Source organism: Myotis yumanensis, unplaced genomic scaffold (assembly GCF_028538775.1).
Source record: "Myotis yumanensis isolate MYYU_CA2020_CCGP unplaced genomic scaffold, mMyoYum1.0.hap1 SCAF_2, whole genome shotgun sequence".
In the NCBI taxonomy this organism is placed as follows: Eukaryota; Metazoa; Chordata; class Mammalia; order Chiroptera; family Vespertilionidae; genus Myotis; species Myotis yumanensis.
The window spans coordinates 120,067,456-120,094,095 of record NW_027223753.1 but is presented as its reverse complement, the minus strand read 5'-3'; positions in this window follow the sequence as shown (position 1 = coordinate 120,094,095).

The following is a 26,640-nucleotide window of genomic DNA, read 5'->3' as shown; positions in this document are numbered from 1 at the left end:
ATACATGAAAGAAAATGAAACTAGACCACCAACTTACACCATACACAAAAATAAACTCAAAATGGATAAAAGACTTAAATATATGACGGGAAACCATAAAAATACTAGAAGAATCCAAAGGCAACAAAATCTCAGACATATGCCGAAGCAATTTCTTCACCGATACTGATCCTAGGGCATTGGAAACTAAAGAGAAAATAAACAAATGGGACTACATCAAAATAAAAAGTTTCTGCGCAGCAAAAGAAACCATCAACAAAACAACGAGAAAGCCCACTACATGGGAGAACATATTTGCCAACATTATATCTGATAAGGGCCTAATCTCCAACATTTATAGGGAACTCATACAACTTAACAAAAGGAAGATAAACAATCCAATCAAAAAATGGGCAAAGGACCTAAATAGACACCTTTTAAAAGAGGACATTCAGAAAGCCAAGAGACATATGAAAACATGCTCAAAGTCACTAATCATCCGAGAGATGCAAATCAAAACAACAATGAGGTACCATCTCACACCTGTCAGAATGGCTATCATCAACAAATCAACAAACGACAAGTGCTGGAGAGGATGTGGAGAAAAAGGAACACTTGTTCACTGCTGGTGGGAAGGCAGACTGGTGCAGCCACTATGGAAGACAGTATGGAGTTTCCTCAAAAAGCTGGAAATGGAACTCCCATTTGACCCTGTGATCCCACTTCTAGGAATATATCCCAAGAAACCAGAAACACCAATCAGAAAGGATATATGCACCCCTATGCTCATAGCAGCACAATTCACCATAGCTAAGATCTGGAAACAGCCTAAGTGCCCATCATTAGATGAATGGATTAGAAAACTGTGGTACATCTACACGATGGAATACTATGCTGTTGTAAAAAAGAAGGAACTCTTACCATTTGCAACAGCATGGATGGAACTGGAGAGCATTATGCTAAGTGAAATAAGCCAGTCAATGAAGGAAAAATACCACATGATCTCACTCATTCATGGATAATAGAGTCCATTATAAACTTTTGAACAATAATAGATACAGAGGCAGAGTTGCCTTGAACAGTCTGTTAAACTACAGCAGGAAGCCCGGGGAGGGTTGGGGGGCAGGAGTGGGAGGAAGAGATCAACCAAAGGACTTGTATGCATGCATATAAGCATAACCAATGGACATAAGACACTGGGGGGTAGGGGAGGCCAGGAGATTGTCAAGGGTGGGGGGAAAAAAAGGAGACATATGTAATACTCTTAGTAATAATTTAAGCAATAAAAAAATTATAAAAAAAAAGACTCCAATTCCAGAAGTGAAATTGCTGAATTAAATAGTAGGTTTATTTTAACTTATGAGGAACCTCCAACTGTTTTACATAGTGACTACACCAATTTACATTTCCATCAACAGTACACAAGTGTTTCCCTTTCTCCATATTCTCACCAACACTTGCCTTATTTTATAATAGCTATTTTATTTTATTTTAATTATTGTCTAAAGTTTTACATATGTCTCCTTTTTTCCCAATTGACCCCCACCACAGCCATTCCCACCTTGGGCAAGCCTCCACCACCCTAGTGTCTGTGTCCATTGGTTATGCTAATATGTATGCATATAAGCCCTTTGGTTGCTCTCAAACCCCCACCCCCCACCTCCACTGCCATTTGTCTCTGGATATGTTTTTGTTCACCAAATTATATTGATCATTATATCCCACATATGAGTGAGATCATGTGATATTTATCTTTCTCTGATTGGCTTCTGTCACTTAGCATAATGCTCTCCAGGTCCATCCATGCTGTTACAAATCGTAAAAGTTCCTTCTTTTTTATAGCAGCATAGCATTCCATTGTGTAGATGTACCACAGTTTTCTAATTTACTCATCTGCTGATGAGCACTTAGGCTGTTTCCAAATCTTAGCTATTGTAAATTGTGCTGCTATGAACATAGGGGTGCATATATCCTTTCTGATTGATGTTTCTGGTTTCTTGGGATATATTCCTGGAAGTGGGATTACTGGGGCAAATGGGAGTTCCATTTTTAGTTTTTTGAGAACTCCATACTGTTCTTCACAGTGGCTGTACCAGTCTGCATTCCCACCAGCAGTGCAGGACGGTTCCTTTTTCTCCACATCCTCTCCAGCTCTTGTTTGTTAATTTGTTGATGATAGGCATTCTGACAGGTGTGAGATGGTATCTTATTGTTGTTTTGATTTGCATCTCTCAGGTGATTAGTGACTTTGAGCATGTTTTCATATGTCTCTTGGCCTTCAATATGTCCACTTTCAAAAAGTGTCTACTTAGGTCCTTTGCCATTTTTTGATTGGATTGTTTATCTTCCTTTTGTTAAGTTGTATGAGTTCTCTGTAAATTTTGGAGATTAAACCCTTATGTGAAATAGCATTGGAAAATATGTCCTTCCATGCAGCGGGCTTTCTTGTTGTTTTGTAGATGGTTTCCTTTGCTGTGCAGAAGCTTTTTATTTTGATGTAGTCCCATTTGTTTATTTTCTACTTAGTCTCCATTGCCCTAGGAGCTGTGCCTGTAAAGATATTGCTACAACATATGTCTGCCATTTTGCTGCCTATGGAGTCTCATAGGATTTTTATGGTTTCCTGTCTTACATTTAAGTCCTTATGCCATTTTGAGTTTGTTTTTGTGTATGGTGTAAGTTGGTGTTTTAGTTTCATTTTTTTGCATGTATCTGTCCAAATTTCCCACCACCATTTATTAAATAGACTGTCTTGACTCCATTGTATGCTCTTGCCTTCTTTGTCAAATATCAATTGAGCATAATGGCTTGGGTCTATTTCTGGATTCTCTGTTCTGTTCCATTGGTCTATATGTCTGTTCTTAGGGCAGCACCAGGCAGTTTGAGAACCGTGGCTTGGTAATATAGCTTGATATCTGGTATTGTGATCCCTCCAACTTTGTTCTTCTTTCTCAGGATTGCTGTGGCTTTTCGGGGTCTTTTTTTAAAAATTCCAGATGAATTCTTGAAGAGTTTATTCTAGATCTTTGAAATATGCTGTTGGTATTTTAATGGGGATTGCATTGAATCTGTAGATTGCTTTGGTTAGTATGGACATTTTAATGATGTTGATTCTACCAATCCATGAACACGGTATATTCTTCCATTTGTTTATGTATTCCTCTATATCGTTTTTCAAAGTTCTGTAGTTTTTTCCAAGTACAGGTCTTTTACCTCCTTAGTTAAGTTTATTCCTAGTATCTGATTTTTTTTTTCTCCAATGGTTAATGGGATTATTTTTTTAGTCTCTCTTTCTGTGAGTTCATTATTGCTATATAAAAAAGTCATAGATTTCTGGGTATTAATTTTGTATCCTGCTACATTGCCAAATTCATTTATTAAGTCTAGTAGTTTTTTGATGGAGTCTTTGGGGTTTTCTATGTACAATATCATGTCATCTGCGAGTAAGAACAGTTTTAATTCTTTTTTTTCCAATTTGGATGTCTTTTATTTCTTCTTCTTGTCTGACCACTATGGCTAGCACTTCCAGTACTATGTGGAACAGGAGTGGTGTAAGTGGGCATCCCTGTCTTGCCCCGGTTCTTAGGGGAAATGTTTTTAGTTTTTGCTCATTGAGTATGATGTTGGCTGTAGATTTGTCATATAAGGCATTTATTATCTTGAGGTATGATCCCTCTATTCCCACTTTGCTGAGAGTTTTTATCAAGAAAGGGTGTTGGATTTTGTCAAATTCTTTTCCTTGCATCAATTGATATGGTTATGTGATTTTTGTCTCTCAATTTGTTTATGTGATGTATCATGTTTATTAATTTGAAAATAATTGTACCATCCTTGTAGCCCAGGAATAAACCCACATGTTCATGGTGTATGATCTTTCTAATGTAGTGCTAGATCTGATTTGCTAGAATTTTGTTGAGGGTTTTAGCATCTATGTTCATCAGGGATATTAACCTTTAGTTCCCTTTCTTTGTGGTGTCTTTATCTGGTTTTAAAATTAGGATAATGTTGGCTTCATAAAAAAAGCTTGGTAGTGTTCCTTCCTCTTGAATTTTTTTGGAATAGTCTGAGGAGGATAGGTTTTAGTTCTTGTTTGAATATTTGGTAGAACTCTCCTGTATCCAGACCAGGGCATTTGTGTTTTGGAAGATTTTTGATTACTGCTTCAATTTCTTCGGTGGTTATTGGCCTATTCAAGTTTTTTTAATTCTTCCTGATTGAGTTTGGAAGCTGGTATTTTTCTAAGAATATGTCCATTTCATCTAGGTTTTCCAGTTTGTTGGAGTAGACTGGTTCATAGTATTTTTTTACAATCCTTTGTATTTCTGTTGGGTCAGTTGTTACTTCACCTCTTTCACTTCTGATTTTGTGTATTTGCGTCCTCTCTCTTTATTTCTTGGTGAGACTGGCTAGAGGTTCATCAATCTTATTTATCCTTTCAAAGAACCAGCTCTTGTTTTTATTGATCTTTTGTATTTTTTTTCTTTGTTTTGTTTTGTTTTTGGGTCTCTACATTATTTATTTCCACTCTGATCTTTCTTCTTTCCTTCCTTCTGCTTACTCTGGACTTTTCTTATTGCTCTCTTTATGATTCTTTAAGTTGTAGGGTTAGGTAATTTATTACCATTTTTGTGTGTTTTTTTGAGGTCAGTCAGTAGAGCTGTGAACCTCCCTCTCTGGACTGCTTTCACTGTCTCATAGATTTTGGATTGTTGTGTTTTCATTGTCATTTGTTACCAGGATGCTTTTTATTTCTTCTTTGATCTCTTTGGTAACCCAATCATTGTTCAATAGCATGCTATTTTGCCTCCAAGTGTTTGTTTTTTTCATTGTTTTTATTGTAGTTGATTTCTAATTTTATGCCATTGTGATCTGAGAAGATGCTTGATATGATTTCTATCTTCCTGAATTTGAAGAGACTTTGCCTGTATCCCAATATGTGGTCTATCTTTGAAAATGTTCTGTGTGCACTTAAGAAGAATATATTATGTAACTTTGGGATGCATTGTTCTGAAAATGTCAATTTTAATTCCATATGATCTACTGAGTCATTCAGTATTGATGTTTCCTTGCTGATTTTTCTTTAGAGGATTAATCCAGTGGTATCAATGTGGTACTAAATTCTCCTACTATGATTGTATTACTGTCAATCTCACCCTGGATATCTTCCAGAAGGTTTTTTTCTGTATTTGGGTGCTCCTGGATTGGGTGCATAGATGTTTACCAGAGTTAGATTCTCTTGTTGAATTTCTTCCTTTAGTGTTATGAGTTGGCTTTCCTTATCTCTTGTTATGGCCTTCACTTTGGGGTCTATTTTGTCAGATATAAGTATTGCTACTCCAGCTTTCTTTTCATCTCCATTTGCCTGAAAAAAATTTTTTTCCATTCCCTCATGATCAGTCTGTGTGAATCCTTTGTAGACAGCAGATATATGGGTCATGTTTTCTTATCCATTCACCTATCCTTTGTCTTTTGATTGGAGCATTAATCAATTTACTCTTAAGGTTATTTGATAGGTACTTGTTTGTCGCCATTTTTGTTCTGTATGTCTGTGTTCCTTCTTCCCTTCCTATTTCTTGTTTCTATAGCAATCCCTTTGGCATTCCTTGCACTTCTGGATTGGTGGTAATAAACTCCCTTACACCCTTTTTCTCTGTGAAGCTCCTGATTTCACCTTCAATTTTGTATGATAGCCTGCTGGATAAAGTATTCTTGGATTCAGTCCCTTGCTTTGCATCACTTTGTATATTTGATTTCATTCCCTTGTGGCCTGATGTGTTTCTGTTGAGAAATCAGTTGATAGTCTAATGGGAGATCCCTTATAGGTAACTTTCTGTCTCTCTCTGACAGCCTTTAAGATTCTTACTTTGTCATTGGTGTTTGCCAATTTAATTATGATGTGTCTTGATGTCAGTCTTTTTGTGTTCAACTGGATTGGGACTCTGTGTGTTTCTTGGACTTGTGTGAGTTTTTCCTTCCCAATATCAGGGGAGTTTTCTGTCATTATTTCTTCAAACAGGTTTTTTATTCCTTGCTCAGTTTCCTCTCCTTCTGTCATCCCTATTATGCAGATGTTGTTTTGTCTAGTGTTGTTCCAAAGCTCCCTTAGGCTCTCCTCCTGATTTTTAAGGGTTTTTTTTCCAGTTGCTGTTCTGCTTGGGTGTTTTTTTCCTACCTTGTTGATATGGTCCTCACCTTCTTCTAGTCTACTGTTGATATTTTCCATTGCATCCTTTATTGCAGCTATGTCATTCTTCATTTTTGCTTGGTTCTTCTTCATTTCCTCTTGATTCTTACACATGTTGTTGAATTTGTCTTCCATCCTTTTCAGCATCCTTATGACCATTGCTCTGAATTCTTTCTCTGACAAATTGCTTGCCTCCATTTCATTTACTTCCTTTTCTGGTGATCCCTCCTATTTGTATGGGGGTGGTTTCTTTGTCTCTCCATTTTTGCTGTTTCTTTGTGGTTATTTCTATGTATTAGATCAAACTTCTGTCACCCATACTTTTCTGAGTTTTTCTTATATATTAGATGTTTGTGGGACCCAGTGGTGTAGTCTCTCAGGTCTTCTGGGCTAGTTATTCTAGGGATTCCCCTTGGGATATTTGGCTTCTCTTGGTGTTGTTGGGTCTTGAGAGTTATTGTCCCATTCATGGATGGAGTCTCTTCCCAAGGTGTCTGCTAATGTGGCTCACTCTCTACCATGTTGACAAAAAAGCACAAAATACAAAACGATAAGATATGACACAGGGAAAAAAACACAAAAGTATTCATGACACATATAACTCCAATAAAAGTGACCACCAGAGAAGAGAGAATTAGGAGAAAGATAAGAGAGCAAAAAATGATATTGAGGAAAGGAAAAAAAAATGTAAGATAGAAAAGAAAAAGAAGAAAAAATAAGGAGCAAATATACATATATAGGGAGAAATCTCCACAGACTAAACAAATAAACCTAAAAATGCAAAAAAAAAAACTCCCAGAAAAAAGGGGGGGACCAAATCTGTAGAGGCAGAGCTTATTTCCAGAAAGTAAGATAAAGGAATTTAATGAATAAGGGAATGGTCATGGTTCAGTATAGAGGAGGTAGAAAGAGAATGAGTGGATAAGAAGAAAAGTAAAAAACAAAATAATCATAAATTAAAAAATATAAAAAGAAAAAATATTTTTGTGTTTTTAACTTATCTATTTATTCATCTACTAGAGGCCTAGTGCACAAAAATTTGTGCACTGGCACGAGGTGGGGAGTGTGTGGGGGGTGTACCTCAGCCCCACTTGTGCCCTCTCCCAGTCTGGGACCCCTGGGGAGATAACCACCTGCTGGCTTAGGCCCTCTCCCCGGGGTGGCAGATGGCAGGCCGATCCCTAGGTGCCTGCCCCGCTTCCCCAGGTCACGCACAGGGCAGGGCCTATCAGAGGTTTGGGGTGCCACCCCCGGTCGCGCACAGGGCATGGCCGATTGGGGGTTGGGGTGCCACCCCTGGTCACGCATAGCTCTAAGTTCCATTCCTGACTACATTTTACAAAAGTATAGTGTTGGGAGAGTGTTAAACACTGTTGGTGTGGCTAAGCCTCCACTGGAAAATTGGTATACAAGGGCATTCCCAGTGAGCCAAGTACATAGTACAGAGCTGTTTTATTTGACATTATTTTCTTGTACCTCAAAGGTTATTAAGAGATCTTATGAGCTATTGAGAATAACAATAATGTGTAGAATCCCTGATCAGAAGGAAAAGGAATGGCTTATTGCCAAGTTTTAAGCAACTATTAATACTTGTTTAGCTCAATCCTCTCAGGACCTTCTGACTCCAAAGAGAACTTTTGTATTGTATCTTTTCTTTTAATTAGGAGAGGAAATTTTTCAATCTCATTTCCAAAAATAGTTCTGCTCTTTGAAATCTTATTCATGGTCCAGATCCTGTCAATATTATTCGAGTTTCTTAATTTCACCAGAATCTTGTTATATGTTAAGTAGTTTTTTAGTCTTTGTTTATACCTTTACACACTTGTAAACAATCATTATCCTGTGCCTCACTTAGTAATTAGCTCTATTTTACATATTTCGTACTTTTAATCTTCCTTTGTAAATTAATTAGTTTTAATTTTATATCAATAAAAAAGGTGCTTGAATAGGAAGTACCATTTAAGGATTTATGGAAACAAAATGTTATTCAAACATGAAACTAGGGAAGCAAGCTAGACTTTGCCAACAGAGGGATCATTCAGTTGACTTCAGAGATGTCTTTAAAAATATATGCAATAAATACACAACTTGCTCATTTTTAGCTTTAATAACTATTATTGATGGGATTCAGGACTTGCTACCCAAAAATATTGTGCCTTGGTAAGTTGAATAGTTTAAACAGAAAGAGTTTTGGGAAAACAAAAAATAAAACAAAACAAAAAAATGAAAAACAACAACAAAAGAAGAAAGGTGACTCTAATCTCCTCCCTTCATTGCCCTTCTTCCTTGAGACAGGTCTTAAAATCTTCAGGTGAGAGGTTCTTTCCCTATTCCCAGAGGAAAGAAGAAGTTTTATCTCTGAAAATGAAGGAATAGCAAGAATAATCCTAGCAAATAGGCCTTGCTGAGTTTATTTTAGTACTAGGGGCACAGTGCATGAATTCATGCAGCATGAAAGGAACTGTGGGCCGCAAGACTACATTGGGCATAAGGGCAGGTCTCAGCCCATCCTTCGCGCCCCCTCCCGGCCCCTCCCACTATGGCTCCCAGTCCCCTGTTTGCCTGCTGCCCCACTCCCGCTGCTGCTGCTCCCACACAGTGATGGCACTGGCCCTGCTGGCACCTGCTGACAGTGCAGAGCGATTGGGGCTGGTGCTCCCAGGGGCAATTGGGGCCGGCAGCTGCAGCTTTCACCCAAGTGATCAGGACCAATGCTGGGCACTGGAAGCCGTTGCAAGCAACAGCTCCGGTACTGGCTGCGGGTGCGAGTGGGGCCAACACTGGCAGTGGGTGCAAGCATTGACTTCAGCACTGGCAGCAAGTGTGAGCAGGGCTGTCTCTGGCAGCAGGTGCGAGAGGCAGCTGCCGCCCCGATCACCCCTAAGGAGCAGGGGAGGTGAAGCTCTGAGGGGTGGTCAGGGCTGGCAAAGGGTGCAAGCGGCAGCTCTGGCACTGGCATTGGGTGTGAGCGCAGGGGGGGACCACAGCATGCAGGATCAAAGAATTTTCAGTAACCACCAGAGGCTCTCCCCAATGATAGCAACCGGTTCGCTGCCTTGGTCTGGCACCCCCACTCACCTGCTCCACCATCCTGCTGTGGCCAAAGCCCACCATGTTCCACATGCGCCCCCCTGTGGTCAGTGTATGTCATAGCGACTGGTTGTTTGGTTGTTCAGTTGTTCCATTGTACAGCCGTTTGGTCTATTTGCATATTAAGGTTTTATATAGAGAGAGATATTGAAATTACTTCAGACTCCTTAATCTGTCATATTTCTCCATGACTGTGCACTCTCCATCAAACCTTACATAAATACTCAGGTCTAACCATTTCTTTGGGTCTTTATTTTCTTGTAAAGGTTCTCATGTCACATAAAACTTATGCTAAATAAATCTACATGCTTTACTCATGTTAATCTGTCTAGGTTTTACTTTTTTAGACCCATTCAGGGACCATAAGAGGGTCCTTCCCCTATGAAACTTTTCCTTCCCCTATGAAATATTTATTTCTTAGCCAGATTTAAGGGTGGAGAACACCTGGTCTGGACAACTGTTTTAAGTAGCTTCCAGTCAATTCAGTCATTTTCATAGTTGAAATTTTATTATTGTTGCTTTATTTTTTTATTGGATTCAAAGAACTAAATCCATCCAGTCAACCTGAGAAGAGAAAATGTAGGCAAATAGCTTTTCATAACACCCCTCAAATCCCACAGAATAGGCATCTTATGCCTAAATTATTACTGTTTCTTCACTGAATAGTTTAAAATGGCTATTTCTGTTTAACTTGCAAGTCTGTTCTGGAATTCCATGGTTTGCAGGTAGAAAGGGAAGAGAGAAGGCTGCAAGGAAATGAAATCCTTGGGATTGTGATAAAAATCTATAGGCCCATCAAGCTTTGGAAAACTGGATATTGGACATATTTAACTATTTACACCACTGACCTAGCCTTTTCCCAATTTGGGAGGAACTTTCAGGGAATATTTGCAGTTAGTTTTCCAAGTGATATCATTTTAGCTATTTTTTTTTCCTATTCTATTTTCTTAAGAATTTAATCTATCAATGGTTGACTAATACATTCTAGATTCTTTGTTTCTGTCCTAAGAAGTCTAATGTCATAAAAGCTCTGTATATCTCATTGCCTTTTCCAGGTTATAGAACAAAACTGAATAGTAGAAAACTTCCTTTCAGCTCTTAAGAAGTTTTCAATATCTTCTCAGTGTCCTTAGAATAAAACCAAAACTCATTTTCATCACCTACAAAGCCTTACATGATCTAACCTACACTTCTCTGTTGAATGAACAAAAGCAAACAAACACAAGGTGTTTTGAGTATAAAGTTTGTTTGCTGATTCTCTTTTCTGATCTTGGTAATTGATTATATGGAGTCAAATAAGTCATAGCCACAATAAATGGAATTAATTGAGGAAAGAAAAAGGGAATTAGCTCTCATTGAGCACCTACTATTCTCAGTAAATATCAGCTTTGTGTGTACATCAACTCTGTGAGGTAGGCATTACCTTCCTCCTTTTTCAGTTGGGCCAATTGGGAGTTAGAGTAATTGAGTGATTTTCCAAGTTAAAAAGATGGTAAGTAAAGAGCTTGTATTCAATCCAAGAGCCTCAAACCATGATACTGAAATGAATCACCCTAGAGGTACTGTCAACATCTATATATATAAAAGTCAAGTGACCAGAATGACTGGAATGACCAGTCGCTATGATGAGCATTACAGTGGCCAACCGGCCCAATCGGGCCCTGAATGGCCCCCCGCCAACCTCTTGTGGCCCCTCCCCCTGGATGGCCTGGCCCCCAATCAGCTCCCCTGATTGAGGGTGGGGCCAGCCAGCCAAGCTCCTGTGTCCCCTCCCCCTGGCCAGCCCAACCTGATTGGCCCCCATTGGGTTGGGCCTGCTGGAACCCACCCATGCAATAATTTGTGCACCAGGCCTCTAGTTTATGGTATAAAGAGTTCATCCACTTTTTATTTCAACATTTACTGGTTGGCAATTATCTGCTAGGTAATTTGGAAGATGCTAGAGGTTGAATAAGTAAGCAAAACCCCGAAATGATCTTTGTTGTCTGGGAGCTTATGATATAGTGGACTGTCAGACTTTCAGCAAATAATCTTGGTATTAACTATATGTGATATTTAATTATTGAATACAAAAAGTACTCTGAAGGAATGAAATGCAATTCTATAAAAGTATATTTAAAAAGAAACTGAGATCAACGTGTCAGAGAAGGCTTTTCTGAGATAGTGATGATATCTGAAGGTTGAGTAAGAGTTAAACAGACGAAAAGCAGAAAATAAAACTGGGGGTTAAATTTTAGGAAAAAAAGAATAGCATTTGTAAATATAACTTTGATATATTTTGGAATAAAAAATAGTCAGTGTAGCCCAGCCAGTGTGGCTCAGTGGTTGAACGTTGACCCATGGACCAGACAGGACATATGCCCAGGTTGCTGGCCCAGTGTGGGGCATGCAGGAGGCAGCTGATCAATGATTCTCTGTCATCATTAATGATTCTATCTCTTTCTCCCTCTTCCTTCTTCTCTGAAATTAATAAAAATATATTAAAAAATAGTCAGTGTATATAGAAGTCACAGAGTAAAGGGGAGAATGTTAAAAGATGCAGAGGGAAGGATAATAGATCTGAATAAGTATTTACATTAAAAGGAAGCAGATCTTCTACTAATGAACCATTTGTTAACTACTGAAATGAGATTGCCAGGCTGCGTACAGTTGTATCTTCAATGGACCTGGTATTGAGTACTGAAGCATTGATACAATGTCACTGAACATGTAATGCAGGAAACATTTATTCATTTTTTATAAAGTACATATAAGAGTAAATCACTCATTCATCCTCATTTCAGAATTATTATTTAGTGGGGAAAATATTCTTATGTAATTATCTCTGGTCTAAATTATGAAGTTGTAAATGCTACAGATGGAGATAAGGATACTAAATCCTGAGGGAGCTTAGTGGTGGTGGTGGTAATGGGAGACATAGTCAGAGGATGACGGAAAGGTCCCTGGAAGACGTGCTAATTGAGTTAGGTCTTATAGGACAGGCACTACTAGGCCATCCAGAGATGACCCGAGTGATTTTCCAGCCTGGCATATAGTGGGTGTAATGGGACAGGAGGGCTTTAAAAAGGAGCATTATACATGTGTAACGACAAACTGGTACCAGATCAGGGAGTTCCTTGAAAAATGGCCTAAGTAGGGATTACTCCTGAAGTATAGGGATCATCACTCCAGAAAGACAAGAAACCATCTATACATGATAGAGTTGCAGGAATGAGAAGGTTCTTTGGAGAATACACCAGAATCCAGATGAATGAGATTCCCATCTGGAAATAGGAGGCAGCTTTGCTAACAACCAAAAAGATCAGGGACTTACTTTTTTAAACTTTGGATGTTAATGTCCCCTTGTCTAACTGTTGGGGCAGGGAAGTGAGTTACTATGCTGTGTCAGGAATGAGCATTTGCCACACTAAGTGAGGAGTACAAAGGAGCAGGGAGAGAGTTGGCATTTCACAGCTCTTTTCTGTTAGAGCGTCCACTGCTATGTCCACCGCAGTATGACAGTATTCACCTTAGTAAAGAAGCACCTGAAGTTTTCTAACATGAGCCCTCAGGATAACTGACCACAAGAAACCATCAACAAAACAACAAGAAAGCCCACTGCATGGGAGAACATATTTGCCAATGTTATCACTGATAAGGGATTAATCTCCAACATTTATAGGGAACTCATACAACTTAACAAAAGGAAGATAAACAATCCAATCAAAAAATGGGCAACGGACCTAAATAGACACCTTTCAAAAGAGGACATTCAGAAAGCCAAGAGACATATGAAATCATGCTCAAAGTCACTAATCATCCGAGAGATGCAAATCAAAACAACAATGAGGTATCATCTCACATGTGTCAGAATGGCTATCATCAACAAATCAACAAACGAGAAGTGCTGGAGAGGATGTGGAGAAAAAGGAATGCTCGTGCACTGCTGGTGGGAAGGCAGACTGGTGCAGCCACTGTGGAAGACAGTATGGAGTTTCCTCAAAAAGTTAAAAATGGAACTCCCATTTTACCCAGTGATCCCACTTCTAGGAATATATCCCAAGAAACCAGAGACACCAATCAGAAAGGACATATGCATCCCTCTGTTCATAGCAGCACAATTTACCATAGCAGAGATCTGGAAACAGCCTAAGTGCCCATCAGCAGATGAATGGATTAGAAAACTGTGTTACATATACACAATGGAATACTATGCTGCTTTTAAAAAAAGGAATTCTTACCATTTGCAACAGCATGAATGGAACTGGAGAGCATTATGCTAAGTGAAATAAGCCAGTCAATGAAAGAAAAATACCACATAATCTCACTCATTTATGGATAATAAAGACCATTATAAACTGATGAACAAAAATAGATACAGAGGCAGAGCAGCATCGAACAGACTGTCAAACTACAGCAGGAAGGCTGGGGAGGGTTGGGGGGCGGGAAGGGGGTGGAATAAGGGATCAACCGAAGGACTTGTATGCATACATATAAGCATAACCAATGGACATAAGACACTGGGGGGTAGGAGAGGCTGGGGGAATGTCAAGGGCGGGAAAAGAATGAGACATATGTAATACTCTTTGTAATACTTAAAGCAATAAAACAAACAAACAAAACACATTGTTTAGTCAGTTACTGTGGCAAAGATTGGTGAGAGAAGGGGATTCTGGAATCTGAGTGCTTTTTCTGTGTGTTCCATATGCTAAACACCACCTCCAGATTTTGCTCCCAGTTTTATTAATAGATTTGCTGCCCCTGGATTTGGAAACATCTTTTTATTTTTACATCAATGTTATTGTGATAAAAATTCAGCTTTTTTATTTGCTGATCACATTCTTTCCTGTGACAATGGCCAGAATTTAGTTGTCTCCATTATTCTGCTATTACTGTGCATGCACTGAGTGACACAAATGAATGCCATAAATAAGATTTTTGTTTTATTCTTTTCAGTGTTTTTCAAGTAGAGCAATAAAGCCTCTATCCTCCAAGTGTTATCTTCAGATTATTGTTTGTTTCTTTGTGTCTTGCTGTACTTCTAAACTATTTCTAGTTTTAGTTTGTCATTTTCTCAATACATTTTGAAATATTATGATGTCTGGAACCTTTTTATTAATAATACTTGCTTCATGGACATTTAAAAAGTATACAATGCTATGGTAACAAAAAAGTGAACACAAACCTAAGTAGCATTTACAAATTTGCATTCAATAGTTCTTCAGCATTTTACTTTACCAGCCACCCACTCTCACCTTTTATTTTCCTGGTAGATTTTCTGTGATACAACTCTTTGCTGGTTTATAGCACATTAAAGACTCTAGGAGCATTACATATGATATGTTTCCAAATAAAACAAGGGTTCTGCTTTTTTGGAAGAGGCAGACACAGTAAGAATGAGATGGATCCTTTTGTTTGAAGTCAGTTACTCTTCTGGGATCATTTACTGGTTCCATCTGTAATTACTTCTTTTTGCTAAATGCCTCAGTGTTTGATCAGAAACATCCTGCTTTTGATACAACTGGAAAATGTGAATGCTTGTGCTTAACTTTTAGTTTTATATGTTTTCTTATTGTATCACATTCATCCATCCATTTAACATTTAAGGAACATGGGGAGGTGGGTACTGGCACTACTCTACATTCTGGAAGAAATGTGGAGATGGGGTCCTGTCAAACACCGAGACAACACAGCCCCTCTATTCAGTTGTTTGGGAGGGACCTACTCATTTTTGGCATCCTGGGTAAGAAAGACCATTAAAGAGGGAAGATCCCTTTTACTTCAAAGGGTGTGTTGTGCATGGATGAGACTCTCTGAGGGGCCAAAGAGAAATAAGACTCATATTCAGCAAGAATTGACAAAGCTGAATATAATAGAGAAAATGTCTGCTGTTAAAAATATCCCAACAGGGACAAACAAACAGCATCAGCCGTGTCTCATTATTTAGTATGAAGACTGTAGAGGACAGGATGTGGAAAAAAGGGAGGATCCAGAAGTGAAATAAACACTGATTAATATTTGGAATGCATAAGGAATTCACAATCTAAATGGAAACTAACTCATATTCTCTGTGTTGCTGATTTTGGGACCAGCCAGAAATAGGAAGAGTGAGCTGTAACACCCATTGCAATGATGGCTTTCAGAATGTAAACAAAAGATTTGAAAAGTGGTCAATATAATTCTTACAGAAAAACAAATATATCACAGAGAAAATTATTTTCTCAAAGAAGAACTAAAACCTATCCTCCTCAGACTATTCCAAAAAATTCAAGAGGAAGGCACACTTTCAAGCTCTTTCTATGAGGCCAGCATTACTCTAATTACAAAACCAGATAAATACACTACAAAGAAAGAAAACTACAGGCCAATATCCCTAATGAACATAGATGCTAAAATCCTCAACAAAATTCTAGCAAATCGGATCCACCATTACACTAGAAAGATCACACACCATGACCAAGTGGGATTTATTCCTGGGCTACAAGGATGGTACAATATCTGCAAATTATTAAACATGATACGTCACATGAAGAAATTGAGAGACAAAAATCACATGATCATATCAATTGATGCAAGGAAAAGCATTTGACAAAATCCAACACCCTTTCTTGATAAAAACTCTCAGCAAAGTGGGAATAAGGGATCATACCTCAAGATAATAAAAGCCTTATATGACAATTCTACAGCCAACATCATATTCAATGAGCAAAAACTAAAAACATTTCCCCTAAGAGCAGGAGCATGACAGGGATGCCCACTTTCACCACATCTGTTCCACATAGTACTGGAAGTGCTGCCCATGGCTATCAGACAAGAAGAAGAAATAACAGACCTCCAAACTGGAAAAGAAGTAAAACTGTCCTTATTTTCAGATTTCATGACACTGTACATAGAAAACCCCAAAGACTCCATCAAAAACTACTAGACTTAATAAATGAATTTGGCAATGTAGCAGGATATAAAATTAATACCCAGAAATCTATGACTTTTTTTATATAGAAATAATGAACTTGCCAAAACCGGTTTGGCTCAATGGATAGAGCGTCGGCCTGCGGACTGAAAGGTCCCAGGTTCAATTCCGGTCAAGGGCATGTACCTGGGTTGCGAGCACATTCCCAGTAGGAGATGTGCAGGAGGCAGCTGATCGATGTTTCTCTCTCATCGATGTTTCTAACTCTATCTCTCTCCCTTCCTCTCTGTAAAAAATCAATAAAATATATTTAAAAAAAAAAGAAATGATGAACTCACAGAAAGAAAGACTAAGAAAACAATCCCATTTACCATTACAGCAAAAAAATTAAAATACCTAGGAATAAACTTAACTAAGGAGATAAAAAACCTGTACTCGGAAAATTACAGAACTTTGAAAAAAGAGATAGAGGAAGACGTAAACAAGTGGAAGATTATACTGTGTTCATGGATTGGTAGAATCAACACCATTAAAATGTTCATACTACCCAAAGCAATCTACAGATTCAATGCAATCCCCATTAAAATAGCAATGGCATATTTCAGAGACCTAGAAAAAATTCTCCAAAAATTCATCTGGAATAAAAAGGACCCTGAATAGCTAGAGCAATCCTGAGAAAGAAGAACAAAGTTGGAGGGATCACAATACCAGCTATCAAGGAATATTACAAAGCCACTGTTTTCAAAACTGCCTGGTCCTGGCCTAAGAACAGATATATAGGCCAATGGAATAGAACAGAGAACCCAGACATAGACCCAAGCCATTATGCTCAATTAATATTTGACAAAGGAGGCAAGAGCATACAATGGAGTCAAGACAGTCTCTTCAATAAATGGTGCTGAGAAAATTGGTCAGATACTTGAAAAAAAATGAAACTAGACCACCAACTTACACCATTCACAAAATTAAACTCAAAATGGATAAAGGACAGCATAAGATGGGAAACCATAAACATTTTAGAAGACTCCATAGGCTGCAAAATATCAGACATAATTCATAGCAATATATTTACTGGTCCAGCTCCTAGGGCAATGGAAAAGGAGAAAATAAACAAATGGGACTACGTCAAAATAAAAAGCTTCTGCACAGCAAAAGTAACCATCAACAAAACTACAAGAAATCCCACTGCATGGGAGAACATATTTGCCAATGTTATCTCCGATAAGGATGTAATCTCCAAAATTTACAGGGAAATTATACAAATTAACAAAAGGAAGTTAAACAATACAATAAAAAATGAGCAAAGGACCTAAATAGACACTTTTTGAAAGTAGACATAAAGAAGGCCGAGAGACATAAGAAAACATGCTCAAAGTCACTAATCACCTGAGAGATGCAATTCAAAACAACATTGAGGTACCATGTCACACCTGTCAGAATGGCTATCATCAACAAATCAACAAACAAGTGCTGGCGAGGATGTGGAGAAAGAGGAACCCTCCTGCACTGCTGGTGGGAATGCAGACTGGTGCAGTCATTGTGGAAATCACTATGGAGTTTCCTCAAAAAGTTAAAAATGGAACTCCCATTTGCCCCAGTAATTACACTTCTAGGACTATATTCCAAGAAACCAGAAACACCAATCAGAAAGGACATATGCACTCCTATTTTCATAGCAGCACAATTCACAAAGTTAAGATTTGGAAACAGCCTAAGTGCCCATCAACAGATGTGTGTATTAAAAAACAGTGGTACATCTACACAATGGAATACTATGCTGCTATAAAAAAGAAGAAACTTTTACCATTTGCAACAGCATGGATGGACCTGGAGAGCATTATGCTAAGGGAAATAAGCCAGTCAGAGAAATGGTGGAATCTCACTCATTTGTGGAATGTAATGAACAACATACACTGATGAACAAAAATAGATCCAGAGACAGAGAAACACTAAATAGACCATTAAAACTCAGAGAGAAGGCAGGGGAGAGACGTGTGGGGGGGCGGGGGTTGGAGATCAACCAAAGGTCTTGTATGCATGCATATTAGCATAACCAATGGACATGGACACTGGGGCAGTGGGGTCTTGTCCTGGTTGGGGGGGGGGGGTGGGTGGGAGTGGCCAGGGAAGGGTCGATGGGGAGAAAAGGAGATTATATATATATATATATATATATATATATATATATATATATTACTTTAAACAATAAAAAAGAAAATTATTTTATTATGGCTTTATGATATAGCTTACAAGTGTATCTAATTATACATATATAATACATGTACAGTAAAACAAAGAGGTATTGCATTATTTAAAAAAAATAGAAGTCTGTTGTGGTCGAGTTTTATTTCATAAAAATAAAATCCTGTTGTAATAAAATAAATGAAGACTAAGTGGATATACACTAGAATTATAAAGTAAGTAATTTGCCTAAGAGGTAAACATTATTATATAGTAATAGAATACTGTAGAGATATATGCCTTGATTGTTTAAAATCAGTACTCAGGTATCTAAGACAGTATATAGATTGTAATAATGAGTTTTAATTTCCTCAATAGCCCATTTTCGAAAGTTAACAAAATTGTACTTAGATATTTTAGTATTGATGAGACTCTGTCATTTTAATGTGAAAATACCATTTGCTTTCATATGTGAAAAAGACATGTCCTACATCTGAGAAGTTACATCACTTATAGTGTTCTACTTCCTTGAAGTGAGTTGATTTATCAACGTTAAGGTGGAATTTTCAAGATATCAAAATTATACTTTGTTTGTATGTAGTTGACTGTTTTTCAAAATTGGATGCTTTAAAATATATTCATTATAATTACTGTGGTTTATGGAGGTAAAATTGTATCTGGTTAAATTTCAGTAGTTGTGGTAACATTGAGGATTACCAAAATTATGTGTTTGTTTATTGCTTTGCTGTCAACTCTCTGTTCTTTTCTTCTCTTTTTTTTACAAACTAATAACAGTCTCTACTTGTTTTTCTTCTGCATCAGCTCCTAATTTATTTTTCTTCAAAATACACTAAATCCAATGGCTCTTACATATATTGCCATTACTATAATAACATAGAAATCTGACCTTTGCAAAATATAAGGACTGAGTATAACTACGGAAATCATTCAGTTGTTCTTTACAACTCAGGCTACATTTAGGGTCCAGCCAAGTAATCTAGAATAATAAACTCACGATCTTTAACTTAATCACATCTACAATTAGCCTTCTACACCCCCATAAAGTAACATATACAAGTTCTAAGCATAAGAATATGGATACCTTTTAGGGGACTATGTTTCAGCTTTGCACAAATGTCAACCAGAGACCTGATATTCATAGAAAAGATTTATGGAATAAATAAATATTTACTTGAAAACTATGTGCTGGCACAATTCTGGGCAGAAAGGATGTGATTTCAAACAAGAGAGTTATCTCCCTGTCCTCGCAGAGCTTACACCCCCAGAGTGGCTGAGAGCTTCCATTTCTCCATGAAGGAGGGGAAGAGGACATTTTAGATACTTGAGGTGATTAGCAGGAAGTTTGAAGAATATAGAGAAGATTGAAAATGGCTGCTGTGGGAAAGTGAAAGAGAAAAGATTGAGTCAAGTAGAATCTGGGAGTATTTGAAGATCTAGGAGGTATACTAGCCATTAGTGTTTATCATGTATTTTCAGCTCTTCAGCCTTAGAGCTCACAGTTCAATTGATAACTGTGTAATTTCCATATTGTAACTTTTTAGAGTATAGGGGAAGAAAAATATTTTTTCTCCATGCTCTGAGTTCTTAGCTGAGAGCCCTATAATAAAAGATTAACAACAAAAGAACAGAAGTTTATTAGCATATATACCTTTGTACACCTAGGAGATACTCAGGGAAAAATGAGTAACTCCTTGAGGTGGCCTAAATCACCAGTTTAAGTACCATCTTCAGTTAAAGAAAAAAAATAGAAAAGTGTGTGTGTGTGTGTGTGTGTGTGTGTGTGTGTGTGTGTGTGTGTGTGTGAAGGGGTTGGAGTGGGTGGACGGGTGGTGATGGTGGTGATGGGGTGGTTAGTTACGGCCAGTTACCAGGAAAAGCAAGGATAAGGTTTATTACACACATTTAATTCTTATGATTTACAGTCATACTTCCCTACCTGGTACACAGAGGGAGACACCTTTACAAATGGAAGTTTCCTTTAGGAAATGGTAACTCAGCCTGGCTGGCATGGCTCAGTGATCGAGCACCAACCCATGAACCAGGAGGTCACAGTTCGATCCCCAGTCAGGGCATATGCCTAGGTTGCAGGTACAATCCCCAGTGTGTGGTGTGCAGGAGGCAGCTGATCAATGATTCTCTCTCATCATTTATGTTTCTATCTCTCTCTCTTCCTTCCTCTCTGAAATTAATAAAAACATATTTTTAAAGTCAAAAGGGTAACTCATACTATGTTTCAGAGCTTTTCCTGTGTTTACTATTTCTTCAAATTTCAGCTCAAAATAATCCTTATGCTAAAGAGACGTTTTGGGGTGGCATATTCTGTTACCATTCAAGTGACTACCATTTATCACATCAATGAATTTCATTTTCCAACACATAGCACTGAAATATTGTTTATCATTACCCATAAGAAGATGTATAATATGCAAAAAAGCAAATGTCAGACTGTTTCTAAATATTTGTCTATCAGTTTAAATTAAATTAAATTAAATTTTAAAGTGATGAAATATATGAAGGTTAGCAAAAAAGTGGACTGCTAATATTTTAGACTTTTGACATCTGTTCATCTTCTGTTTTGTATCTATATTTACCTGGTCTTTGGAAACAGATGATATGAATTTTTAATGTGCAATTATTTAGAGAATGCTTTAACAAATATGAGAATTATATATCTGTGTCTTTTCTTGATTATTCCTTGCATATATCAGTATTTGTCTCTAGAAAAGTACAAGGCAGGAAAAAATTAAAAATTGCTGTTAAATATTATCCCTTCCTTAATTAATAAAAAATTGGTTTGCAAAAAATCCATAGTTTAATTATCCAGATTTGGGGTTTTCCATATGCTAGCCAAGGACTTAATGATCACCTCAACCTGCCATCCAGACTAATGATTCTGTCTTACATTTATTCTATTCTTACATTTTTAGGCTCTTTATCTTCCAGATAAAACCAGGACTCTGCCCCTTCTCTCAGAGTCTTTTTCACATCTGCGTAATATAGAAGAGAAAAAAACAATATTTTGTTAACAATGTTTATTAATTAGTATTTTATTCTGCATTTCATCCTCTATCCCTATTCAAGGAAATAATTTGCTGACAGCTTCTTGCCTCAGTGGAAGAATCTGGAAAAATGAAGTATATAATTTTTTTTCTAGTACTTCAACCTCAGAGTATAAAAATATGTCTGAGCATAGACACAGTGTGGCATTGACAAGAACACAGAAAACAAGAGAATTTTTTCCACTATTGGCCTCCCACTCTCTTTTTACTATCAAGCTGAACAAGAGAAGAAGCTGTGCTCTACTGCCTGGCACCAGCCCTAGAGAGATAGAAAAACCCAAGAAAAGAAGAGAACAGACCAGAATTTCTCCATCCGGGTGTTATTGAGATTTTGGAACAACTGATTCTTTGTTGCGGGAAGCTGTCCTGTGCACTGTGAGTTGTTTGATGGCAATGTTCATCTCTACCCAGTAGATGTCAATATCACCCTCCTCCCCAAATGTGACAACCAAAAATATAGCCAGAATTACCAAATGTCCCTGGAGTGGAGAGAGGAAGAAAAGGCACCCTCACTTGAGAACCACATATAACCTGGCAGATTGGGCCTTCAACAACCTTAACAAGCTTCCTGTTCTCATTCTGCTGGAATATTGAGCCTGGCTCAGCCTCTCTTAATAATTTTTGAAGGCTAATTTATAACTTCCCAGGTGAGCAAGCTTCTAGTGTAGGAAAGGTCTGAATATCTGTTCAAGATATGCTTGCTATTTATCCTGCCAGAAAGTCTTTTGTTTTCTTTTAGTGCTAATCACCAATGCCTTTCAAAGCAATTTTCTCTGGTGACTGAACTTGTATTACAGAGGACTACACCCTCTTTTTCTGACGAGAGTTCCTGTGCATTGCCATATTGTACTCCAGAAAGTTTAACATATAATTTTACCTAAGAGTTTTTTGAAAATATTTTTTTGATATTGGTTGTCTAATCTGTTACACTTGGTTTTGGTTATTTAAATTTAAGCAGTTCTTACTGCCAAAACATATTTGGGTTACTAATAAAAACAATGGTGTAAAATAGATGCATAGACATAAAGATAAGTACAGATAAGACTTGGTAGGAAGGAAATGGGAAATAACTTCTTCAAACTATAATTTAGCATTGCATACCTGAGTTCCATAGCACAGAGAGAAAAATGAAAGAAATATAAGGCATTAAGATATCATCTCATAATCAGATCAAATTATTTTTTTCATAATGAATTCAGATGGCTAATGAGAAAATTGCTTTTGGCCTTTAAGACTTTTGGAATCTTTACAATCACACTGTATTTTATTCAAAAAATATATGTTTACACATCTACCATAGTCTATACTACTATCTAAAGCATCCAGGAATTGGCTGCTCTAACTCATTTATTGACAGTAGGTATAAAGACTTTTTAGCTGCTAAAAATGTTTTTTAAGAACACTAAGATTTATTTGGTTCTATTTATAATTATATCTTTATGGGGTTTTGTGAATAGAAAACATGTGCATGGTAGAAATATTCGAAAGTTACACTCATTTAAAAGTTAAAAATAAGTCAACTCCCAGATTCCCTAGAGGCAGTTCCTGTTATCAACTAGTCATGCCTTTTCCAGAGATATGTTTGCATAAACAAATATAAGCACATAAAATATTTTTATGCACATGGTATTACACTGTATATGAAATTCCAACCAAGGAAAATTAAAAGGCTGTACGATTTTGTAAGTAAAAATGAACTTTCATTTATAAGCCAGATTCTAAATATGGCTTACATTTGACCATTTAGTCCATGTTCCTGGGACACATTAATTTTGGGTTTACGAAAAGGGTCACCTTAAGATTCATGTACCTTATTTTGTGGAGTTTTGCTTTAGCCTGAATTGCAATATCTTTCCAGGTATCTTTTGGAGTCCATATGTGTTATCTCAGCTGTGGTCACATGCAAGTCTTCTTAGTCCCTCTTCAACCTAAAGCTGCAGCATTCAGTCTGCAACCAGAAGCTTTTGGATACTTCCTCACGATTAGTTCCTCTCCTTCCCCACCATGCCCTCTAAGGACCTTGGTTGCTGCCTGCAGATGCAGCTTTGTGGCACTGATGCTTCCCTGGAGCATGGCGGTCCCCTGGGCCCTCAGCACAGCAAAGCTATGTGCAGTGTTCTCAGCAGACCTGAGAAGACACGGATTCTCCTTTTGGTTTCTCACAGTCTCTCTCGCCAACCACTGCGCTTCTGTCCAGATTCAGTCAGTCACTAAATCATGGTACTTGAGGTTTCTTTTTGTAATTAGCAGTACAGAAGATTCCTACATATCTTGAGCATCATGGTTGGCCATTGCCTCTGTGTTTGATTCTCTTTCCCTTTAGGAAGAGAGTTCTCCATGGGGCTACACTGATTCTCCCACAAACAAGCTCTGTACACAAACACACTGCCTCAACAGGACATTAGACATGTCTAGATTTCTCTGACACTTGAAATAAATATAATTTATGTTCAGAATTAAATATACTAATTACATATAAAAATGACCTCCTTCCACTAACCTATGTATCACCCTCTTCCTTTTTCCTCTCCTGCTTTCTTGCCCAGTACTATTTGGAAAGGGAAGAAGAAAACAAGTCTCAATTACTTTGATGTAGCTAGATGTTTCTTCCTACATGTTGGCAGCTAGACCACATAGTCTAACTATGATTTACTTTTTTGCAACAGCAAGATATGCTTTAATGTTATTGTTGTACTCACAGCCCCAGGATGTCTTTGTTTCCATGGCAATCAAAGTTGGTGTTTCCCAAAGTTATTTATACAGCATTTTTGAAATCATGACATTTTGGTGGAATGCTAGCTAAGACTGTGAGTTATAATGATTGCATCTAGCAATGCTACACTTGGCATACAAACTTTCATTTTTAAAAGTTTTCTATTGAAGTAACAGGAAAATATTTTGGTGGTATAAGTCTAATTCTTGTTTCATTTGGTTGGTACTAAGCCAGTTTTCCTTCTCCTTCATGTACCTTTCTAGCATTTTAGCTTTGAAGTTTAACTACAAGGTTGAGCCCCAGGAAAGGAGAATACTTCCTACAACAAAGAGGTCATTTTCGGCTTTGTTTCACAGCTGACTTTTATGAGTCAAAGAAAATCAACAGCATCCATAACCTATACACCATATGAAAAATAACTCCTATCAAACAAACACACAGAGCTTTACTGGTGGCCTGAATAATTCCTGACATCATGTAGAGATGATGGAAAGCCCTGCCCTTCTGTTCTGAGAGTATGTGTCAAAAGGGATGAAATGGAAGGAGGCCCTGTGTATGCTAATCCCCTTTTTCTGAACTAAGGTACTAGAGAAAGAAGCGACGTTATCTTGCTTGCTGAGAACATCTACAGCAAAGGGATTTTTATCCAGCAGCCTTTAGAGGACTATTGGAGGAGACTATATGCAGAAAACCTGCCTGCTACCATTTCTTACTCCAACTTGGGGAAGCAGAATCACAGTAAAACATTAATTATCCCTAGTTAGGAAAAAAGAGAGAGAGAGAGAGAGAGAGAGAGAGAGAGATTGAATGTCTTTGTTGTTTTTATCTCTCCTCTGATGTTAAAGGTCTCAAAAATGCCCACACTCTTCAGCAAGATACACTCTGTCACTGTCAGGATGTGTATGGGCAGGGGTGTTGGCTGGGTCATTGTGCCTTGTTGATATGACTTTGCAGGGTACTGTCCTGGGAATCAAAAAATATTACAACTAGAGGCCCTGCACATGAAATTCGTGCACTCGGGGCGGGGGAGGGGGGGGTCCCTCAGCCTGGCCTGTGCCCTCTTGCAGTTTGGGAGCCCTCGGGAGATGTCCAACTGAAGGCTTAGGCCTGCTCCCTAAGCCCATTCTTTGGACATCCTTAGCGCTTCCACAGAGGTAGGGGAGGCTCCTGCCACCACTGCTGTGCTCGCTAGCCATGAGCTGGCTTCTGGCTGAGCAGCACTCCCCCTGTGGGAGTGCACTGACCACCAGGGGATAACTCCTGCCCCCTGAGCGTCTGCCCCCTGGTGGTCAGTGCATGTCATAGTTACTGGTCATTCAGCAGTTCGGTCGATTTGCATATTACCCTTTTGTTATATACTAGAGGACCGGTGCACGACATTCGTGCACTCAGGGGTGGGAGACCCTCAGCCCAACCTGAGTCCTCTCGCAGTCTGGGAGTCCTTGGGATATGTCCGACTGCCGGCTTAGGCCCACTTTCCCAGGGAGTGGGTCTAAGCCATCAGTCGAAATTCCTTTGTGCTGCAGCAGAGGCAGGAGAGGCTCCCGCCACTGCCGCTGAACCCACCAGCCATAAGCCCAGCTCAGGGCTTCTGGCTGAGTGGCGCTCGCCCTGTGGGAGCACACTGACCACCAGGGGGCAACTCCTGTGTAGAGCGTCTGCCCCTTGGTGGTCATTGTGTGTCATAGCAACCGGTTGTTCTACCATTCAGTTGATTTGCATATCACCCTTTTATTATATAGAAGGATTAGACCTTACGAGGTTAAGCCTATTATTGCTAAGATAAGAAACTGTACAGGAAAAGAGAACAGATTAAACAAGCCCAAGACACAAGTACAAATGAAGACCCACATCCCATATTCTTCATATATTTAAAAGTTATAAATAATGGTAACAAATCATTAGAGAGTATACAGTACATCCTCAGGTTATGTTGGAGATCCATTCCTACCGTGGGATGTAACATGATTTTCTCCATAAGTTGGAACCCACCTACATAAGTACCTACATCACTCACATGGAACACATACACAGCAGTAATGAAGTGAAACAGTAAAAAAAATTTAAAAGAAAGATAACAATTCCTGACCTTTACTTGTGGTAAATAAATAATAAAAAACATAAAGCATATTTGTGCATACGTTGAAATGACAGAATATTTTTTTTTATACATAAATGGTGACATAACCATGAAATGATGTACATTGAGTCCAGCGTAACCAGAGGACTGCCTGTATGTTCCATTGCCCTACCACCACATTAAGAAAGATAGGTTTAGATTTATAGTTGTGGGACCATTGGAGTTCTGTATCAGACCACAGCAATGCAGAAGTTAGTGTGAGACTACTCCTTTCAGCTCTCTTCTGCATACCATCCTTGAACCCTCACATTCTACAAGGAGCCTCATACAATTCTTGAGGACACCAGCCTACATATTTATTTATTTTTTTAAATATATTTTTTAATTGATTTCAGAGAGGAAGGAAGAGGGAAAGAGAGATAGAAACATCAATGATAAGAGGGA